The sequence below is a fragment of the Dermacentor andersoni genome, chromosome 10, assembly GCF_023375885.2.
Source record: "Dermacentor andersoni chromosome 10, qqDerAnde1_hic_scaffold, whole genome shotgun sequence".
In the NCBI taxonomy this organism is placed as follows: domain Eukaryota; kingdom Metazoa; phylum Arthropoda; class Arachnida; order Ixodida; family Ixodidae; genus Dermacentor; species Dermacentor andersoni.
In genome coordinates this window covers 135,133,357-135,156,304 of record NC_092823.1, presented here as the reverse complement: position 1 = coordinate 135,156,304, position 22,948 = coordinate 135,133,357, and the positions used below count along the sequence as shown (strand labels likewise).

General features: G+C 47.2%; 1 protein-coding gene across 3 annotated transcripts in view; it reads left to right on the top strand.

Annotated features, from left to right (window-relative positions):
• The first annotated feature begins 3,781 nt into the window (after positions 1–3,781).
• The window catches only part of LOC126545152 (ras guanyl-releasing protein 3-like), a 56,157-nt gene continuing 36,990 nt past the window's right edge, over positions 3,782–22,948 (top strand). Inside the window, exon 1 of one of the 3 annotated variants that reach the window (XM_055078269.1) lies at positions 3,782–3,884. The gene's annotated coding sequence lies outside the window, so the exon portion shown is untranslated. The other 2 variants (XM_050192912.2, XM_055078268.1) reach the window with 2 other exon arrangements.

Sequence of the window (22,948 nt, the reverse complement as noted above, 5' to 3'; positions counted from 1 at the left end):
TGACTACCTGGCCTACAGATAACTGAAATCTTGCATAGCGTCAAGCGTCTGATTAGAGCGAGATAGGTTGAAAGAGAAAACGAGCTTACTGACCAGGTAAGTGGCTTTATCGCGTGGTTGACACCCGTGAGCACTGGTGGGAAGGGAGGAGAAGGCACGGTATAGGGGAGATGACAGGAAGGAAGAGAGCGTATGAAGCTCTGCTCGTACAAGCGTGCTCTCCAAACGCGCTTGGCGGATTATAACAACCACTAACTCTCGTTTCCTTGCAAAGCCTACGGATGATAATTTTTGCCTTCTGCCACTTAATCTATACGTTCACCGTTACACTTTCGTCATTCTACCTTTCGTCAATCGGGTCACTTGTCCTTTCAGCCTGAAGGCCCACCTAGCAGAATCTACTACGCCCAGGAGTTAAGTGATCGCAGGTTGTGTCGAGCAAAGAAAATGTGTCTCGGCTCTTCCCCTCGCTCTTGAGCTGTTGTCAAGGGTGTGACGTCTTATGCAGGTTCCTGGTTCAACGCACAATGTCACATTTCCAGCTTCGCTATGTACAGCAAGCATCTGGGCGCTGACGCACTTGATTTGGTTGATCCGCGGGCTTTATAATCCTGAAGCAACACTGCTGCTAAGTGAGATGCTGCAGTGGACGGCTCCGGATTAACTCTGGTCACTTGGGGTTATTTAACGCGTGTATATCTACAGGAGCGCTTGCATCTTACTCTTTTTCTTTCTTTTTTTGACGTGGAACGTCTTTAGAAATGGTCAAAGGGGATCACTTGCTGAAATCGATATGACGAAAACATGTGATAGCATTATCGATCATATCTTTGCAGTCATGCTACCCAGGCCTTGGTCTGCCTTGACCAAAGACTGGGATGAATTTGACGCAGATTACCTGCGCGCGCCACCGTCGACTCCGTGAAGAAACGTCTACAAGCTTTTGTGAAGGCTGAACGAGGAGATTTCGATCAGTTGCTTGTTTAGTCTATACATTATTCTTGTTTTTGTTAGAAAGCAAGGAATGATTGAATAGAGCATGCTTTCCTTTTGAACGAACTAGTTTCGGCTTGTGCATCTACTTAGTAGCTACCTCGTATGTAAGATTCTCCCACGCCAATGCAAAAATACCGCGCAGGAACTTTATCACAGCAGAACAAGAACCCGTTACGATTTGCTTGCTCACGCTTTAGACTTGCGTGGAACAAACGACGGAAAGAAAATGGGACACAGCGCCGCGTCTGCGTACCGTTCTGTTTTGGCTTTAAGTTACACAATATTAAGTGTAATATCCTAGCAAGATAACTAGAGTTCAGGATCGCCAATGAGCCTCTAGAGTTTGTGACGGAGTACGTTTATCTAAGTCAATTATTCACAGGGGACCCTGATCATGAGAAGGAAATTTACAGAAGAATAAACATGGGTTGGAGCGCATACGGCAGGCATTGCCAGATCCTGACTGGGAGCTTACCACTATCATTGAAAAGAAAAGTGGACAGTCACCGCATTCTACCAGTGCCAACATATGGGGCAGAAACTTGGAGGTTAACAAAGAAGCTCGAGACCAGTTAAGGACCGCGCAAAGAGCGATCGAATGAAAAATATTAGGCATAATGCTAAGAGACAGGAAGAGAGCAGTGTGGATCACAGAGCAAACGGGTATAGCCGGTATTCTAATTGACATTAAGAGAAAAAAATGTAGCTGGGCAGGCCATGCAATTCGTAGGATGGATAACCGGTGGACCATTAGAGTTACAGAATGGGTGCCAAGAGAAGGGAAACGCAGTCGAGTACGGCAGAAAACTAGGTCGGGTGATGAAATTAGGAAATTTGCAGGCGCAAGTTGGAATCGGTTGGCGCAGGACAAGGGCAATTGGAGAGCGCAAGTAGAGGCCTTCGACCTGCAGTGGACATAAATAGGAGAACGTCGCTGCTGCTGCTGCAGCTGATGATGATGATGATGAAATGTAGTGAATACTCGGCTGACGTAATGGGCTGTCTTTATTTTTTATTCATATGTGAGGGTTACAAAAGGTGACCTGCCGTCTGATTTCTGCTTATGTGGTTGCGAAGATAGACGGTGTGTTCTCTTCTACTATTGTCTACTTGCCAAGAGCAACCGTTGAGGAGATGACACTTCGTTATCAACAAGAGTGAACGCTGATAACAGCACATGATAGCGAGTAGCGCAAAAAAGGTGTCCTCTCAGAAGCAAGCGATTGCGGCCTTGAAACATTCGGTTTTATACTTTGAGCCACCGAACATTAAGAAACTAGGAAGGTGGTAACTGCAAAAACGAATTACTAAAAAGAAGAATTGTCAGATAAACTGCCTACACTTTTGAATGAGCACAATAGATCTGGAATTTATATTTAAACAACTAAACTCAACAAAACCTCAGAATGAATTCTTGTCTATGTAAATAAATCATTTTCATAGGAGTAATAGCGCACTGCCACGTTACTTTTATCTGTTTTGGTTCACTTGAGTTTTTGTGTCAAACTACGAATTTTGTTAACTTCCTTTTTTACTTTTTTTTCGTACGGTGTAATTGATATGTGTTCCCATATTTAGAAGAGTGTCTTGCGCATGATGATATCGCCGAGAGCACTGGGCTGTAGGCCCCTGTCAAGCTGCTCTTAGGGACAGCTTTTACCTACGGCCTCCTTCATTTTTTTTTATCGAAATGAAACTGTATGGTATTGAGCGAATTGTTTTCTATTTTGCCATCAGGCTATAGCACAACTGATAACTATAACTGTAGTTCCGTGCAAGCACACGTCGACGTTGTGACAGTGGTCACGGTTAGCCATATCGGTACTTTTTACCCAATGAAGCAATTCCAGCACATATTTTCAGCTCAGTTCGACAATTATCGAAATAATCGAGGTTGTGATCCGCCTGAGCACTTTCATTTTGCCTGGCTTGTCATACACTGAGTGAAGTTTCATCTCAATGTATAAACCGTACAAATGAAACCGTACTTACAATGAAGCACTCGGAAGTCTTTGGCAGAGCGTTCGTTAAGCGAAAATGTGGTAAACGAAGAACAACGAAAGTGACAAGCACATTAGACGATCATCGATTCGAATGACTTGCATGCAGACCCTATTCAAGTGTGCCGCCCTTGATTTTGGCGGATAGCGTTGACATTATGGGGAAAATCTGCCTGACGCCAGCATCCAATGACAAAAGGAACTATTCATGCGGCTTTACTCGGTCGGTCGGTCAATAAATCAGTCAGAGATAAGGTCCGCACTATGCACTATGGCTTTCAGTGCAGGCATGCAAGCGCTGAACTGCTGTGCAGACCTGCCCTTCGATAACGTAAGTGACCTGCTCCGAGTTTGCAAAAATACGCGCGTTTAGAGGCCACTTTTGCACTCTCGCAATTGAGGTTAGCGCGCGTCGACAGGCCAGGTGAGCAGGTGTCAGGTTGTTTCACGTGGCCCGCGCTGTCTCTTGCGTCTGCATACAGCGGACAAGAAAGTGTTGTTATGCGAACACAAGGTGTTTCGTCAAATGCATTGCATGGTGCTTGCGCACTGACACGCACGTCGACGCACGACAGCAAACTAAAACGACGCGCCCGAGCCAGCCGCCGGGCCGGCCGGGCCTCTCCCGAGAGTAGAGAGCGAACAGTTGGAGAGCGAGAAGGCGAGCTCGGTTGTCATGGCGACAAAGCGCCGGCTTCCTGCCCCCTCGTTCTCCCCGGGCCCGAGCCGCGGGTTTTCTCCCTCGCCATAACCTCCTCTCCTCCATTCCCGGATTTCGCGACGTGCGACGGCGGCCATCATCACCACCGAGCCAACTGCCCTGCGCTCGCGGGCTGCACAGAAAGACGTCGCGCAGGTTCTTTCACACGACGACGACGATGCCTTCAGGTGAGCTGCCCTTCTCTCGCACTGCCGCGCACAGTGCGAGGTCGCCGTGTGGCCGGTCCTACACTCGGGCGCTACATCCTAGCGTTTAGCGGAGAGCGCCGCCTTTGGCTATCGACACAAGACGGCTTCGGAGAAGCCCCGGGCTCTGCTCCCGTCTCTAGCGGTTGTCGTCAGCCGGGTTCTCATCCCCGCCTGCGAGGCTTACATCTATAAAGAGAAGGAAACACTGCGTTAAACACAGAGGGTTTTCGGTCGCGGATGTTGAGCGTTTCGGCGACGCTCGGGGACGTGCAATGATGACAGCCGCATTACGAGTGCAGTGATTGGAGCACTGAAGTGGCCGCGGCTTGTTTTCCATCGCATGCCGCAATATATCGCCTAATAGCGCCGCGATCGGGAAACATGCGCTGAAAGAAAGTGAAAAGGGAAGCAAAGATGTTGAGTTGAGACGACATCGAAGGGCTTTAGAGGTTCATTTATCCACATGGCAAGTCAGGCGTCGCGCCCCAGCTTGTTCCCTTGTCGACCTAGTGGAGAACAAATTCCTTGTATACTAAATTTTTTTGTGTTTCCTCTTGCGCCAGCATTCCGGTCTGTGCGGGGTTTGCTGTATTGTATTGTTGCTTTAAGGCGTTGCCTACTATAGCTTACGCATATCTCTCCCTAAGCCGCGAGATTTGGAAGTCCACCACAGTGGTCCTTTTCTTATGCAGGTGTCGCTTGATGTCTCTTTCGGCTTCGATTTTCGCTACCTGTTTGGAGATGTACAGCTCTCGCACGCTGTGTTTCGTGGCCCACGACATCCAAGTTTACACTGTAGAGAATTAATAGAACATTAACTGCCATGTCTGCGACTCTCAGACGTTCAATATTGCGCTTTCCTACACTATTTTGTACTTGGCTCTCTGTGACCGTCGCCAACTTTTTAATCCAGTCGGGTGCTAATGACAACAATGCGCGCACACAATGGGAAACGAGCCGCTCATCCTAGCCGCCGATGCCATTCCTTGCGCGCTCGGCACACCGGCATCCTATATGCGAGCTTATGCAACGCGTGTTGCGGGGCAATCCGCGACCTAAGTGATGGCTTGCTTGCCATCACCGCACAACAGCAGCCAATTTCCCGTTGGTCATTATCGGTTCCTCCGTTCTGAGACCTCGTTCGCGAGACACAAATCGGCAAGGACCCCCGCTATTACGGCGGCGATTCCATAAAAAAGCGCGACGTGCAATGGCCGATTTGCGACGCGCGCGCCATCTCTGTGGCGCCGCCGCCGTTAACTGAGAAGGCTCCGAAGGGATTTCCCGGTCGAAACACGCACAGATGATGCGAGCTCGGCGGGCGCTTCCTCGGCTGCGGGTGAGAGGAATGGACAGACGCCGTGGCACGGAGGAAGGAATCGAAACGGCGGCTATGTGGTAGTGCTGTAAGCAGTCCGGGACCCGACACCCGTGCGTGAAGGTAGAGTCAAGGTGCTATAAATCGAAGCTCGCTCATAAAAATGTAAGTGTCAAAACTGCGCGTTATTAGGAACTTTCATGACCAATTTAGCGGAAGCTTGCCGATGCATGCGCCACCTATATACGGCACTGAACAAGGACAAAAAATATTGATGCTTCTTATTGCTTTATTTAACCGTACCTTTTACATATTCTGCTAGGCGACGCAGTCGTTTGCGCTTGTTTAATCTTACGTGAATTGTTATGGTGTTAAGTTACCACAGGGTGTTGTGGAAGTGGTACGATTTCTCAGCTGGGCGAAGACGTGCCTAGTGAAAGCGGCGCGCGGCGCTCCGAAGGCTCCGATACGTAGAAGTACAGGCGAACATCGAGGGAGGCACTCCTCCGAGCGTGAGCAGCCGTGCAGTTTTGACGCGGTGAACAGTGGCGGCGGCGCCGACGCGGCGTGATCCCTTTCAGCGGCGCGCCCAGGCGACGCTTTCGACGCTACGAGGGGTGAGCGACTTCATCGAACAGCCACTGCGTCGTCTGCCGGAGACATTCTGCGGACGCAAGAGCAGCAACAGCTGCTCCCTCGCGCCCGATATCGCCATATGTTGAGTGCCTCGTCGCCGACTCGCCGCACCGTTTTCAGCGCGCGCCTAAGCTGTGCTTCGCGAGAGGCTTCAGGTAAACTGCGGAATGGTGATAGCCTCATTGTGCGCTCAGAGTGCGCGAGTGTGTGCCCGGTCCTGCGCGCGGTGGTGTGTTCGGCGGACGCACCTGGATTCTGTGAGCTTCACTTGTGTGTTTCAAAGTGGCTGAGGTGGAGGCGGAAGAGGGGAACCGTACTGCGCAACAGCGACGTGAGTAGTACGCAGCTGCTTTCTTTAAAGGTGACAAACTACCGTTTATCGCGCGCTCGCTCGTTCGATCGCGCCCGCGGTGGCGTGTATGTCTCCAAGGGTTTGCCATTCCTTCAGTGAGCTCCAGTTCCGTGCCCTAAATTTGTGGACTCGGAAACAAGAAATTAATCGGAAGGTCACGTTTCAGACAACTTATTTATCAATATTATATATTTTTTTGAAGTAGTACGCTGATACGCCCTTTGCACTAGAGTTACCGCTCTTTGAGTGTGCTTTCAGCCGCTTGTGAGTGTGACACTTTGCCGTCGTGCCTGAAGTGTGAGGTTAAATTCGTGTGTGTATGTGCTGGCAATAAAAGTTGTGCAGAAATCCCTAAAGTGGAGGAAGTTCTGTATGAAACGAGAAAAAAAAAAGACATTGTCATCCATCCTCCATGGAAGCCACTGGCAGCAGTGCTATACATGCATTGTCCTGACGTCACATTTCACATGCACCACATGTCTGTGAGAAAAGGCGTCACTGCGACGCACGATGCGGATTCATTCTGGTGGATGACGACGTGTGTGCAAAGCAGGGCAGATGCCCTGCCTCACCGAGCGGCTTCTCGCTATCGCTCCTTATCAGTAATATTCGGCTGCAGGAAATGGCTTACTGGCTTAAGGACAAACACTACGTCGATTTAGACTGATAAAGTGCCCCCTAAAAATTCTAGTTTAGTTAATTTCCTGGCTAGATCTTGATTATTACGAGGGAGAACGAAGGCCAGACTTCCATTTCTTGAATTTGGCGCCGGAACCCCAGCGCCGGTATACGTCAGTGTGACGTCATGGATTTCAAAGTATTGTGTCGTAACCGGGAAGTTGTCTCGTAGGAACAGTTGTCAAAACTTGATGGACCGTCGTTGCCGATAAAAAAATTAACTGGGCCCGAGCAGGTTCATGACGTTACACGGCGAGCTGGCGGCATCGGGCCACGCTTCTTTCGTTCGAGCATCTTTTTCTGGCTTACCAAGCTTTCTTTCTCCCACGGTGGGGGTGGCTTCACTGGCATAGCAGAAACGGGATTCACTAATACAGCTCGTATAATTTTTCCCTTTCGTGGCCATTTAAACTTGGCCCTGAGGCACTAAATAACACTGGCCAACAGCGCTGGAACTACATAGAAGTTGGGGAAACGTTCGACAAGGGCACTTGCCTTGGTTAGGGTAGCAACTGAGACAGAGCACGCCAGAGAACATTACGCCAGTTTAGGCTGTTATCTTGTTTCTCCGCAACTTCGTCGGCGTTTGTTTGGCAGAACGTTGTTCACACACGAATGACTGCGTTAAATGGGGGTGGGAACGAGACGCGCTGAAAGGACGCCGGGCACGAACTATGCGGGAAGATTTTGACTATTGAGGGAAAGAATGAAGATGAAATTTACGTTTCTTCCTAGGTTCCTAAATAGACACTAAAGAGCATAACTAGGTTAGTTTATACCGCTGAAGTATTTTTTTCAGAACTCTGTTTCTCTCTTGTTTAGCGGGAAATGTCTGTTATGAGAGGAAACATTGAACGCATAGTTCTCACTTTTGAATTTCGCGCCGGAGCCTCAGTGCCCCTATGTGAGTAAGATTTAAAGGATTTTCGCATGTTTGGGCCACAATTGTTTAGAAATGTTTTCGGAACTAGGTTGAATGTTTAGTTCTTTTGGGATGAATGTATTCCATCTTCCCGCTAAACCTTTAGCTAGCCAGAGCAGACGCTGTCCAAATGTCACTATGACATCACGAGCAGCAAGCGCAGGAACTGAATTAATTAATTTACTTAATTAACACTTAATTTTCTGGCTCGAAAAGACTCCGCTCATGACAAGATAAATGTTTGCGGCATTACAGAAATGTAAGGTTCGCAACCAGCTTAATATATCATTCACATTCCTTAAATCGCGGTGGCACTGATGTCGTCAGTCTGATGCCAATCATTTCACAGTATCTTCGCGCATGGCTGTGCCAATATCGCTTGCCTGCAGTGAAACTGAAGGCAGCTTCGTCGCACCTTGGTGATGTCACGTTCTCAGCTTATTAAAAATTAAATTATGGCGTTTTGCGTGCCAAAACCACTTTCTGATTATGGGACGCGCCGTAGTGGGGAACTCTGGAAATTTGGTCCACCTGGGGTTCTTTAACGTGCACCTAAATCTAAGTACACGGGTGTTTTCGCATTTTCTCCCCATCGAAATGCGGCCGCCGTGGCCGGGATTCGATACCGCGACCTCGTGCTTAGCAGCCCAACACCATATCCACTAAGCAACCACGGCGGGTTTCTCAGCTTATTGCACATAGGCAATTTGTGACTGACGGAAAAAAGGCACCGCCACCGTTATGCGTGTGGTGTAAATACTAAACATAACGTAGTTAAACAATTGATACGCAATGTCTGCGGTCACTCTACACGAATAAGTTGTGCAGAAGCGTTTCAATGTGCACAAGTTCGCTTTGCTTCGCGTGACGACCTCGTGAAATACAAAAAAAGGTTCATATTATCCGAGTCATGGCGTACAGATAAGTCAGCGCAAATTTTATTTGTACCTGTTCTGCATCGAAAGTATGTTCCACGCCGATATACGTGCGATGTGCGTCCTGCTTAGAAAGGCTAGATTCATTATTTTTAGGAGGTCTCTGAAGACGTTTCTAAAACAATGTGCATCATAATTGATTGCCGCACGTATATCCAGCACCTACGGTTTATGGTTAGCAAAAGAGATCACTTCTTGTCACAGCATGTTTATGACTGCGCTTTCAGCTTTACAGCGACTTTTAAAGGGTCACATATACGCATATGCCGAATGAAAAATTCGTATTTCACATATCTGTACAGAGCGACTAGATGTTGACATTTACTCGCGACCGCCATCAAGTTGCGCACGTCAGTCATTGCTTTAGCTACCGTTAAGCCTGGGCGCGTGCATGGAAAATTGGACGAGCATCGACAGCGCCGCCGCGCAGGATGTGCTCGAGTGAAAGCGACGCTGACAGGCGCCATTTCGATCGACGAGCTGCGCATGACGCGTGCAGCTGCCACCAGCCTTAACCGCGCAGTGGCGAAGACACATCCGAAGCGACGCAACTTTAGCAAAGAAGGGCTGCAAGGAGCAAACTTGAATGCTTTTGAAGAAAGACAAACTGAGTCAGCAATATTCGAGGAATCCCCGACAAGAAACCTCCAGTACCCTGCGCAAGAGAAGCAAAAATGCAACTAACGTGTGAAAGTTTACGATTATTCAACGCCGGAGGGTAAATATGCACATCGAGACGTGTTTATGTATATGCAGCGTTTATTTTTGCGAATGCATATGCGTTAGCCGCTATAATGTGTTTGCCACCGATAACAAAGGGATATCTTATGAACCTCGTTCAGATATGCTTCAGACAGAAAACTGAAATTTCCCCACTCTTGACAAGAGACGCACGCTTCCAGCTTTGCTCATCAAACCCTCGGACCACGTTTGAAATTGTTGCCTTCACTTACCTGCAAACTAGCACTATTTAATATCTTTATGAACTGGGTCACACAGATGGGCACGTAGTGTGAACAGCGTAGCATGTGCGAATGCAAACATTTGAACGCCGGAGACCTTCCAGTGTGGCGCACGCTTGGTCGCGGGCCGAGCTCACCAGTGTGCCGACAGAACCTGCAGGGAGGGCGACGCTCAGCTTGCGGGCGCGAACTTCACCACTGGAGAAAACTTTCTCATTAGACAACTCCTTAAACAACGTTTTGACAAGCGCCATCTACAGTTTCTCTGCACAAGTAACCGGTTTGGGACTATAGGGAGCAAAACACCAAAGTCTATTGTTGGTAGACAGACGCTACTGTGAAATAAATGACAGCTTTCCCTTTCATGAAACTTTTTCTATCTTGCGGATTTCCGGGCGACCGACTTGCTTTATTCAGTGTCCCTGCGCTTCGACTTGGCGGTTAATTTGGCCTCACCCTGCAATCTGCTAGCCTCGTGGTCAGCAGAGCGACTATCAAAACAACAACAACAACAACAACAGCAATAATAATAATAATAATAATAATAATAATAATAATAATAATAATAATAATAATAATAATAATAATAATAATAATTAGACCCCCGTGTTCGATGCCCAAAGCAGCACGATTTCTTTTTTCAGCTGCGAGGCTTTACTTTCTGAGAAGCCCGCGCGGATTTTCTTTCTAGCTTCGTGCTACACACGGGTGAATGGCAATATTCCTATCACGTAGACATCCGCTTAGTGCTTGAAACAAAAGTACTTGTCCGTAAGAATGCAATTCTGTTAGAAGTTTGTGGGCTGCCTAAATTCATTTTTACTAGACAATTACGTTTTTGGCATGTAAGATTAAGAGTACAACTAAATCGCTGAAAACTGATACCCCAATATCATGCGAAAAGCAGGCCTGAGATGTCAGAATTCACAACTGGGCTGTTTAATGCACGCGAAATTTCACGGTATTCGACGAATAATGCAGAGAAGCAGATGGCTTCTCCGCGCCTGAAGCTACTGAAGAACGAGCTATCGAGTGACTGCCTGCGGTTGCCGAGTGGATCCTATCGCGCCTGCGATTATCGCCTATAATCAATCGGCGCAAAGTACGCAAGACCTTCGGACGTTTCAGGCCTGTCGCAGCTTTCTGCTCTGCTCATTTGAGTCACGCGATGCCTTAAGGAAACGCGGCATCTCTCTGGCGGCGCACAGTAGGCAACCGTCACACGTATCCTGTTTTAGGATGGCGCTGACCCAGAGGGGAAGCTACAGCGCAACGTTAAATCCGCTTAGACTTGTAAAGCGCACTCCAAAATACTTTGCACCCTTTTCGGCTTATCTTGTCGCCACACAGTAACCTTCATCTAGCGCGAAAGATGACAACTTGGATTGGTTAGTTGACGTTCATATTTGAGCTAGATTAAAGCGCACCGAAGGCGCGGACACAAAAAGGAAGCAGACGGACCAACTAGCCCAACTCGCCCCAGTGATGTCATGTCTACCTTTCTTCTGTGTCCGCGTCTTCGGTGAGCTTCAATCTAACTCAAATTTGAGCGTGCTAGTCTGTTTACCCCACATAGGCCACACGAGATTCCAAGTTAAAGAACGTTGAAATCAATATTCCCATTTATTTCTCGCTATGGAAAATACATTTCTGAATAAAAGCAAGAAAATGGAAATGTGATCAAACTTTATTCGTTTGGCAATTAATTAGTAATTATCTTGCTGTATGTACAGCTGAGAAAGTCTTCCAACGTATCAAAAGAGCCACAATGGGCATTGCGTTTACCTTACAGGGCTTAAATCAGAATTATGAGGTATATCAGATTTATCGTATCAAGGATTATTTGTGAAACACACACACACACACACACACACACACACACACACACACACACACACACACACACACACACACACACACACACACACACACACACACACACACACACACACACACACACACACACACACACACACACACACACACACACACACGCACGCACACGCAAACACACACACACACACACACGCACACGCAAACACACACACACACACACACACGCAAACACACACACACACACACGCAAACACACACACGCACACGCACACGCAAACACACACACGCACACACACACACACACACACACACACACGCAAACACACACACACACACACACGCAAACAAACACACACACACACACACACACACACACACACACACACACACACACGCAAACACACACACACACGCACACGCACACGCAAACACACACACACACACGCAAACACACACACACACACACACACACACACACACACACACACACACACACACACACACACACACACACACGCACACACACACAAGACAATCTTCTTGGTTTATGTCTTGAGAAACATCGCATGCGCAAACACGACACGTTGCAGGCCCTACCGGCGCCATAGATTGGCACCAATTAAGCTGATCTCTTTTGCTCAAGGCTATGGACAGTGCTCTGCCACATGCGTCATGAGGGGCAAACCTTTCGGCACAAATTTCGATGAGTTCTCTTGCTTTTCGGTTGCTGGACTCGTGCACTACCTCGGCCCTGTGAAAAATTGGTTCGCACTTGCGTGCTGAAGGGCTGTATGTTTTAATGTGTGTGTGTGCATTTTTTTTTCGTAATTGCTTGCGGACGAAGTTAAGTGCGTCTTGCGTGATCATCTTTTTTCGGGTGCTGGGAGCCCGACACTTTCTTGTATGCGATAGAATAAGGCTACGCCACGCGGAGAAGCGAATGCTGTTCTTCACCTGAAAATATCGGGAGCGCATCGTTGAAATTTTGGTAGCATGTTACACTCATGGAACACGTGAAGGCGAAAGCCTGCTGCACACGTGGTAATGTATTAAGTTATCGGATCGGCGGCACCATACTTCTTGCAAGGCATAACAAGTCGCAGTGTGTAGTAAACGCATGGCGCTGTCGGTCGAACTCCTCAACTACACATGCGAGCACCTAATGTACTGCCTAAATGTTCTTTCGTTCTCTTTTTCTTTCCGTCTTTCTTTCTCTTTTCGTTGTTTCGTTCTTTGTTGCTTCATTCCTTCTTTCGTTTCTTCATGCATATTTAGCGACTCATCCTTGCTTGCTTACGGGGGTATGAACCATTCCTGATGATTATATAATCATTTTTTGTAGCACTGGAGGCTCACAAGACGAAACAAATCGAAACGTTAAAACTTGCCACTGCCAGTAGAGCTCTCCTCAGAAGACTTGGATACCCTGTCGAAGAAGAACACAACAGTCCACGACGTGTACCCCCGACCGTCAGAGCAAATATATACGTAGCGCCCATACCAGGAAACATGCACCCAGAACACAACAAAGAGAGAAGACCAGCGTGAGCCACCGCGCTACAAAAGCTGCTAAACGAAGAGAGAGAGAGAGAGAGAATGAAGAGGAAAGGCAGGGAGGTTAACCAGATATGAGTCTCCGGTTTGCTACCCTACACTGGGGATGGGGGATAGGGGTTAGAAAGATGCTAAACGAAGAAAGCAACAAGGCAGAAATAAGGTACACGAACGCCGCCAGATACTCGGCAGGGAGGTTATGTTGCCTGCGTAACCGACAAGCAGAACGAACAGATAGCAGCAGCATCAGTAGTTGCTAGGGACACTGAGGTAGCCGAGCAGGTCGCCATAGCAATGGCCATACGGACCTGCCGATGTGACGAGCCGGTCATCGTCGTCACAGACTCACAGGCAGCCTGTCGCCATTTTCGTGCATGAAGAGTTAGCAAGAACGCACTCAACATCAGCAAGAACCAAGACATGCCTGAAACGTGCATGGTCTGGACGGCAGGACACGAATCCTTGGTGCGAAACCAAGCGGCTCCTGCCGCCGCCCGAGAACATGTACGCCGCGCAACCATGACATCGTCTGCCGTGAGACCAAGACGAAATGATACAAAGAAAATACTACAACATTCTGGAAGATTACAAGAAGAACAGGAGGGAATACCCGCCACCACACATCAAGCTTAACAGAGAAGAAGCCGTCATACTACGCCGACTTCAAATGGGCAGTTACCTCCACGGCACTCTGCTATAGTATACACGCAACGTGCCCCTCAAAATTCACAAGAGACTGCCCATTCTGCAATACATCAAACACCCTTGACCGCACGGTCTGGTAATGCAAAAAGAGCCCTCGGACAGCGCCTATCCAAGCAGCAACAGAAGACCAGTGGGAGGAAATTGCCGATTATTGCGTGATAAAAAAATTCCGCCTCGATTTCATCCTGTGAAAGCGGGTGTACAGCGAAGCTGCTGCCGACGTTAAACGACGTTACACAAGCACCACTGGCGACGTATGTCACGCGCGCACGCACATGTACGGAAATGGAGCATGCAGCCTTCTTCTTCAAGGTCCTCCGCCAAGCGCAAGTGCATTATTCAACTAAATGAACGTTTAAAAGCAAACTGCGTCAGGAAAATTCATAATGTACGACTTGCACACAAGTTGCAGACACGACAGCTTCGGATTGTTATGTGATTGTATAAGAAAACACAAATCTGCTACGTGGAAACTGAAAGACAAAACCCTTTTTCAGCTGCCGTTTCGTCTACCTTTTGAGGTCTGTCTGAGTAGCCGCGGCCGCTGGGTGGCGGTACCGTTAGCACAGCACAGATCCCGGGTGTCACCAACCCACGCTTGCGCTCTCTCGGCCCTAACTTGCGACTTCGCCTGTCACCTGGACGCTCCCGTCGCGAAACCTTACTGTGTCGCATGTGGTTGGGCGTCGCATTTGCCAGTGCCTATTCATTCGTAACAGGGATGGCCAACAGAGCGCCGTGCAATTTGGGCAGTTGCGATGAGGCTCTAGAGCACCTTCTGTGTAACTGCCCACCCTTTGACATTCAACGACGTATTCTACAAGCTAAACTCAACCTGTTAGGTAATTAAGCGTTCTCGGAAGAAAAGATCCTTGGACCATGGCCTATGCATTATTCCATGCAAAAGGCCATAAAAGCCCTTTTGCACTTCGTGAAAGATACTGTATTGTACGAATGCTTGTGACAGCGGAGATTCCTCTGCACTAACTCTGTGAAGAACTATTAGTTTTCTTTTCTCTCCTTGTCTCTTCTTCCCCTTTCCGCCTCCACAAGTGTAGGGTAGCCAACCGGGCACGTCCTTGGTCAGCCTTAATACTTCTCACTCTTCGTTTCTCTCTGTCTTATTCTTGTAGGCCCTCCGCCTAGTACAAATGCGTTATCAAACTAATTGACTTCTCTAAGTAAAAGGCGTCAGAAAATTACTAAAATACGACTTGCACACAACCTGCAGACATGATATCATCGGATTGTAATTTCAATATGCGAGAAAACATAATTCTGTCACGCGGGAACTCAAACACAAACCCTTTCAGCTGCCGTTTGTTTTTGTGGGAGCACCGCGCACGCGGACGCGAGAAATCCCAACCAACTACAGACGCTAACAGCTTCCCCGTAAAATGAAGTGAAGGTTTCCCTTTTTTGTACTTATTTCGCGCCGATATCTCAGAGCTGGCACCATAGTCTGACGTTATGAATTCCAATTCATTTTATCGTATTATGGCAATTTTAGTGCAGAAATAAGTTTCTAAATGTTTCCTGGTTGAGTATTCGCTTCCTTTAGAATGTATTATAATCCTCCCTTATCGATATGGAATTTAGCTATACCGGACGAATCATGACGTCATCAGAGGCTGGTGCGGGAACTTCTAGCATTCATTGCTTGCCGTCTTTAGGTTTAGCATACTTTCTGGCTTATGAGGCCTCGTCTCACGGGTAGGGTGGTCGTTTTGGTATCAGAATAGCGATATTTGCTAATACATTACGAAAAGCAAACAGCACACAAGCAAGGGACTCAAAGAAAGAGGACACCAGGACGCTGACTTTTCGTAATGTTGCACCACTGCAGCAAGCCCAGCTCTCCAGAATTCTGATTTTACTAGTGCAGTTTAACATTAATCTTTAGCGTCTTTTTGTTGGCAATCGTCAGATTTCGTAGTCTAACAGTTCGAATGGCTCGACGGTACGTACATTACCGAATAGCCACTTGTGTGCGTAAACCGATCGGAAGGTTTGTACACCAACAATATATCGTTGGAGAAAACATATAGAGTGCATGAAAGATATATCTTGTACAAAAAGGCAAACAGGTTAACCAGCGGTAGTTTAAGCTAACTGCACGTGGGGAAGGGATAAGGGGATACAGAGTAAATAATTTTGGACTCTGTATATTACCCTAGAAGCTGTAAAAAAGTATTGCTGTACACGACAGCTTACTCAGACTACAGCTGTGATGATGGAAGCCGCAGTTGAAAACTTAATCCTCACCATCTGCTGCGTACCGAAATTCTGCACACGAGATTTCAACAGTGAAAAACTATGGAAGTTGATTTGGTGCACTGTTCGTGTTGTCATGTTTACTGACCACAAGAAGTCGAAAAACAAAAACACTTCATTTGTTATTCCCATTGACCATTTGATCTTACCTCTTAAGACTAAGAGTGCAAGACATCGGACAAACGAGCACCCTTGAGGATGCAAAAGGTTTTACTGGGTATCAAAAAAAAAAAAAAAAAAAAGAAGAACGGGGGGGGGGGGGGGGCCGCGAACGAAGTAAATCGTGTACAGGCAGCGTCTCAAGGCCTATTATGAGGCCTGCATGTCTTAGGAACTTGATTGCCTCAGATATAGCTTTCTGCGCGGAGTTACTTTAGGAGCACTGGCGTGGAGGTTTGTGCTCCTTGACGGTTATCTAGTCTACCGAGCCCTGTCCACATCACTTGCTTCTCGACACGGAAAAAGTGTGTGCCTTTCTCGTCAGAGCTACACGTGTCGCACGTGGGGCTGTCGGCCTTTCAAACAAAAAATGCATAGGCGTTGGCATAAATGCGGAAGGGGAAGTAAAGAAGCCGGAGAAAGCTGTCGCTAGCCGAGCGTCGAAACTTTCGATCAGGACTGCGCGTTCGCCTAACGTCCAAGAAAATATTTGTACCGGAGGCTCGCGCGATATTAAAGAAACGGACCCACTTTTAGTACTAAAATTTGGATTTTTTGCTTTAAGCAGGTTGCTGGTGATAAGACTTCTGTGCAAATTCTCACGACTACAATGAAATAGACTCATAACAGTATATTTTGGTGGTAAATAAGTTGTAATTCGCATTAAGAGGTCCTTGCTTATGGCCTGATTTTCAAGCGGCTTGGAATGGCTCGCATCTACAATCGAACAAAAAGAAAGAAATGCCACCATATGCACACTACCCGCATCGCGAAGTAGCTTTGCAAGCATTGGTTGACGGCCGACTCTGGCTCATTTTTTTCGTTATCTTTGAGAAATTAAAAGAAATCCCGGCAACATGAATGTCGCGCTTTTTCTGACTATTGTTTTACACTCTGCGCCGTTTATTAGGACACACTGAAAGGGGCACTCGCTTGCAGGCGCCGACTCGTCTGCGCGCGGTGCTGGCGCCCCACGGCCCTAAAACGCGGCACATATTCGGCTACGCTTGCGCCACCGAGCAACGCTATCTGGCTGCGTGTTCTTGGTCAGTCAGTGAGGCTTCTGACAGCTTCTAACAAGAATCTTGTCCATCACTAAGAGCATGCCTCACTTTAGCCACGGGCATAGAACGGCACTTTTGCCGTCCACCCCGCTCTCTGCAGCGGGCTTGGCTGCATTTGTGATGTCCGCCACCTTGAACGCCTGCCGGATGCTAGCGGCCCGAGCGCAATCTCATTCTGCCTCGTCACTCTGCACATGTGGGCTTGTGTTCCAGCATGTCTATTAATGTTCCACTTCATTGCAAAACCTGCTTGCGCTCCGTTGCAGTGTTTACGTTCAGGCCATTGTCTTGCGACGCCCGCTGTTATTACACGCTGGCAGCACCCTGAACCGAGGCCCCTTGTTAGCAGTCGACACCTGACTAGCTGGTTAGAACTAATTAGCAACTATACAGCTTGCAGCGCAGCTGCTAGCACCCCCTGTCTAACCCGTGCTGCACACAACTGCGCCGAGCGGAGTGGCGCTCAGTGAGGTGTCGACTTGGGATAGTTTGTTAAGTTGAAATACTGACAACAGCGCAAAGTACACGTGTAGACGAGCGAGCAGAGGACATTGGCGCTGCGTCGTCTGCTGGCTCGGCCATGTTGTTTTGAGCTGTTTTCGGTGCGAAGTGATGCAGTTGGTGTACACCACTTCGTTGACATCTGCGCCCCAGCGCGACGGAGGCCGAACGTGCCGCGCGCACAAGCTGCGCTTCGGGGTCAGCAGGCGGTGACAGCTGCTGGCGACGCTGACGGTGCTCGTTCCCGCGTTTGTTGTCGGCACTTTCTCCCTCGCGTTCGCGCCTTCGACGACAACGAGCTATTGTTTGCGTCGCCGCTCTTGCTTGAAGAGCACGCGGCCTTCTCTCTCGCCGTCACGGAGTTTCACACAGTGCTACCTAGAGGAATACATGGCGCCACCGTAAACGGAAGCGCCATGTTAATTTCGAGAGGGTCACGACAACTATGTGGTCACGACAGGGGAACGCTAAAGGGACACGCAAAAAAAGAAGAATAGAAGAAGAAAAGAAGAAAAACAATTTGAGCCGTAATAGTAAGTTGTCCGTCTGCAATACCAAAGCAGCCACTCTGATACAGTGAGAATATATGAGGCCTGGTGAGGCCAGCAAAGGCGCAACAAGAACGAAAGACGGATGGCAGCGCCGACTAGCTCGCCGTGACGTGATCGATTTTGACTCGGGCTCAATTAATTTTTTTTATCGCTTAAGACATGGACTACGTGGTATTCCAAAGGAACCAAAGACTAAACTTGGCGAGTTTTGATAATTTCTACAATGTCACGATGGGCCAAATGCGAGAAAATGTTTTCAAGTACGTCACGTCACGTTGGTGTACCGCAACGTTTTGAAGCGTTTTAGTTGGTACTCTCCGCCGCATCATAAATCGCCTTGGAGCTGGATCAAAACATTCTGGGTGCGCGGAGCAGATCAGGCACGCAAACGATCGTGACGACTGTCCTTATCGTTCGACTTATCCTTCGAACGCCACCCGCACTCCAGCATACTATTTTTCACATCTAAAGTCAGTGGCATACTATAATAATTTCTGCTCCTTGCAGTCCACAATAGGCATATCATTACACCATCCTGCGGGGTGGCAGGATGATGATGGTGATTTATTGGCATCCCCTTTGAAACAGGGTGATGAAAAATAGACTGCTTGGATTTAATCCTAGCAATTTTGTATGCATCTCCTTAATCTCTCTTTTTTCCCTCAAAAATTCTCTACCTACGTTGTACCGCTATACCGTGTCGGTACATGCTCCAGTCGTATTAATCTCTTACCTGCTTTTTTTCTACCAATACCATAACCGTCTCTGGCTTATCTCGACTGCTGACCGGTTGATGCTTTCGTCCGCTTTAAATCCAAGCGCTTCTGGAAGGTGTGCGTACTGGTCTCGCTTAGTGAATCCCTTCGCATTGCATTAGGATGTTCTCGGTGGTCTCCTCATATTTTCTGCAGCGTTCAAATGCCCCATCTAATTGGGAATATTTGCTGCGGTACGTTTTTGTCCTGAGGCAACCAGTTCGAACCTCAAATAGCAAAGCGCTTCAACTCGTGTTATTGTACAAATTTGTACTTGCGCACTTTAGCCGGCCATTTATTTTGATCCACGTTCCTCAGTCTTTCTTGAAAACTAATTTTGCTCTGCGCTTCTGTGACTTCAAACGAGGCTCAAGCCATGTCTTCTTGTACTGCCTCATTTGTGGTTTTGCCGTGGGCTCCCAAAGCCAACCGGCCCATCGATCTTTGGTTAACTTCCAACCCCGAAAATTTATCGAATTTTAGGCATAGAATGACATTAGCGAATGTTGACGCTGGCACCAGGACTCCTTTCCAGATCCCATGCACCACTTCATATTTATTCCATGGTGTAAAATTTCTGCAGCGCGAAGCACTGAAGTGCGAAAAAAAAGGAAAAAAAAAAATACGGGCGAAGGAAGAAGCGGACAACGCGAGCGCTTGTGTTGTCATTAAAAAATTAAATTATGGGGTTTTACGTGCCAAAACCACTTTCTGATTATGAGGCACGCCGTAGTGGAGGACTCCGGAAATTTCGACCACCTGGGGTTCTTTAACGTGCACCTAAATCTAAGTACACGGGTGTTTTTGCATTTCGCCCCCATCGAAATGCGGCCGCCGTGGCCGGGATTCGATCCCGCGACCTCGTGCTGAGCAGCCTAACACCATAGCCACTGAGCAACCACGGCGGGTCGCTTGTGTTGTCATCTTGCAATCCTTCTTCCTTCGTCGGTTTTCATTCTTTTCTTTCCCCCACACTGCAGTGCTTCGCGCTGCAGAAGGTTTACACCATGGACCTAAACCAACTCGCCCACATCGCTACTTTTATTCATATTTATTGTGGCCCCAAAGTGTCCTATGTTTCATGATTGCTGCATTCCGCTTCCCTTTTATTTTCAGGTTATCTTGGGTGCATGAGTATTTCCTTCGTTTATGTATACGCCGAGGTATATATATCGGTTTAGTATGGGTATGACTCGCTGTTGAATCGACATCACGTAGTTACTCGTCTCTTCATGAAATATCATAATACTAAGTTTCTCTGTGCTAAATTTAAGGAATAGGGTTGCCGTTGCGTTGCCACACATATCGGCAAGTGTCTGTAAATCTCTTGCATTGTCCGCTAGTAGCACTAACTTTCTGTTGCACTATTTGTCCATTACGCGTGCATTATAAATCAAATCCGTATTGACTGTTTTCCATTTGTCTTTCTATGCCCTTAACGTAAAGCGTGAGCAGTGGAGACAAGATGGCATCCTTGCTTCAGTCCTTGGTGAATTTCTACCACTTCATTCCAATTTCGACCTTCTCATGCAGTTTTTACTCGGTGGTCTCTATGTATCTCCCTGAGCAGCGTCACGAAATCGTTATCTATGCCTTCGTGCTTGGATGGATGGATGGATGGAAGGTAGGAACGTCCCCTTTGAAACGGGGTGATGGCAGTTGCCACCATGCTCAGCTTTTTATTTTTGTTTAACTGTGTTCTAAGTCATTAAAATTCGCCATTTTCTTTAAGTACGTCTTCCTACACTTTTAACCTTATGTCACCTCTCTGCTTTTGAGCCACCAATCTTCCAATCGCTTTTTGCTAATTTCCACCGCATATTTATTTACATGACAATTGTTATCTCTAAACCCTAGGACCTCAGGAAGCGTGACTGTGCCCGCATCGACGTCGGGATGGATACCATCATATTTTAGTATGAGGTGTTGTATTGTTTCTACAGATTTACCACACACAGTACATGTGTCTTCTTCATCGTTAAATTTCTTTTTAAAACTCCGCGTTCTAAGACATCCTGACCCAGCTTCAAAGAGTAGGGCACTGCGTCTTGAGTTATCATAAAACGCTTCCTTCCTGCTCTGCTGTTCCCAGTCTCGATATAGTTCAACACTATGATTCTTTTCCATTGAGTTCATCCAATTTTTACCTTCCGCGTTTTTAACCTGTCGTTTAACGCTCTGTCTTTCTCCGTCCTCGTGTCTGGCATACTTACTGGTTAGCTTCCTAGTTCTTTTCCGCCATTTTGAGTCAACGCTCTTTCGGTATAGGTATTTAAATGCCTTAGCTGCCCACCCGTTATCGTCCAATTTCTTCAGGCGTTTTTCATATAGGATGTTACTCTGAGCTTCCCGTGCTTCGAACGATGCGCAGCCCATATCCCTCTGTACTACCTCGTTTGTGGTTTTCCCGTGGGCACCTAGTGCTAATCTTCCTACAGCTCTCTGATTTACTTCTGGTCTCGACTGAACTTCTGCCCTTAAGCACAGGACCGCATTCTCGAAAGTAAGCCCCGGCACCATTATTCCTTTCCAAATGCCTCTCAGTACTTCATACCTGTTGTACCCCCACAATGCCCTATGTTTCATCATCCCGGCATCTCTTCCCCCTTTTGCTATGAGAGACTGTTCGTGCTTTTCCGTGTACATCTGCCCTTTGTTTATCCATACCCCGAGATACTTGTATTCGGCCACTCGGGGTATTTCATAGCCTTGTATTGTAAGCTCCTGATCAGTTGTATTGTTGAAAAACATCCCACCGGACTTAGCTGCACTAAAACTGAAACCTAAACTGTCTACTTCGTCTCCACAGTAATTACCCAGAGTTTGCAAATCTTCCTGGCTCTCTGCTAACAGTACAATATCGTCCGCATACATTAAACCCCGTAGTCGTCGCTCAACGACCTTCCCGCCTAATCTGTACGACAGATTATACCCTAGATTGCTTCGTTGTAACCTTCTTTCCATACTTGTCATATAAAGCATGAACAGCAGTGGTGATAGAGGACAACCTTGCCTTAATCCTTTGTTTACCTCGACAGTTGTCGTACTGTTAATTCCTTCCCATGTTATTTCAACATTATTTTCTAGACATATTTCCTGTAGAAAATCAATTAGCTCATGACCGATACCTTCATCTTTTAATATGTTCCAAAGGAGTTCCCTGTTCACGTTGTCGTATGCACCGCTTATGTCCAGGAAGGCTAAATACGGAGGTCTATTTCCCGCCTTAGTTATTTCTATGCACTCGGTAAGCACGAACAGGCTATCATCTAAGCGCCTACCACTTCTGAACCCGTTCTGAAGTTCTCCGAGTATTGTATTACTTTCTACCCATGACTGCATTTTTAATTTCACCGCCTGCATCGCCAGCCTATATATAACTGATGTTATCGTAATTGGTAGGAAGGATTTTATGTTTGTCTTATCGCCTTTCCCTTTATAAATCAAATTCATTTTACTATGTTTCCAGCTGTGCGGAATTTGATTATTTGTTATGATTGCCTCCAATGCTTTTATCAGCGTTTCCTTGCTTCTTGGGCCAAGTTAATTAATTAATTTGATTGGAATTTCGTCTATCCCTGCGGACGTGCATTTTGGAACATTTGCTTCCGCCTTTTTCCAGTGAAGATTGGTCAGTTCTAAGCTGTTTTCTATTGTGATATCCTGTGTTGCTCCCTCATTTGGGCCGATTACCCTATCGTCTTTCCTAAATGACTCAGCTATAACTGAACCAAAGTAGTTCACAGCGTCATCTCCCTCTAAACAATTTCCTTCGGCATCGTGAATCTGTTCCTGCTTTCTGTGATTCGCTTTACGCAGCCAGCTTATATGGTTCCAGAAT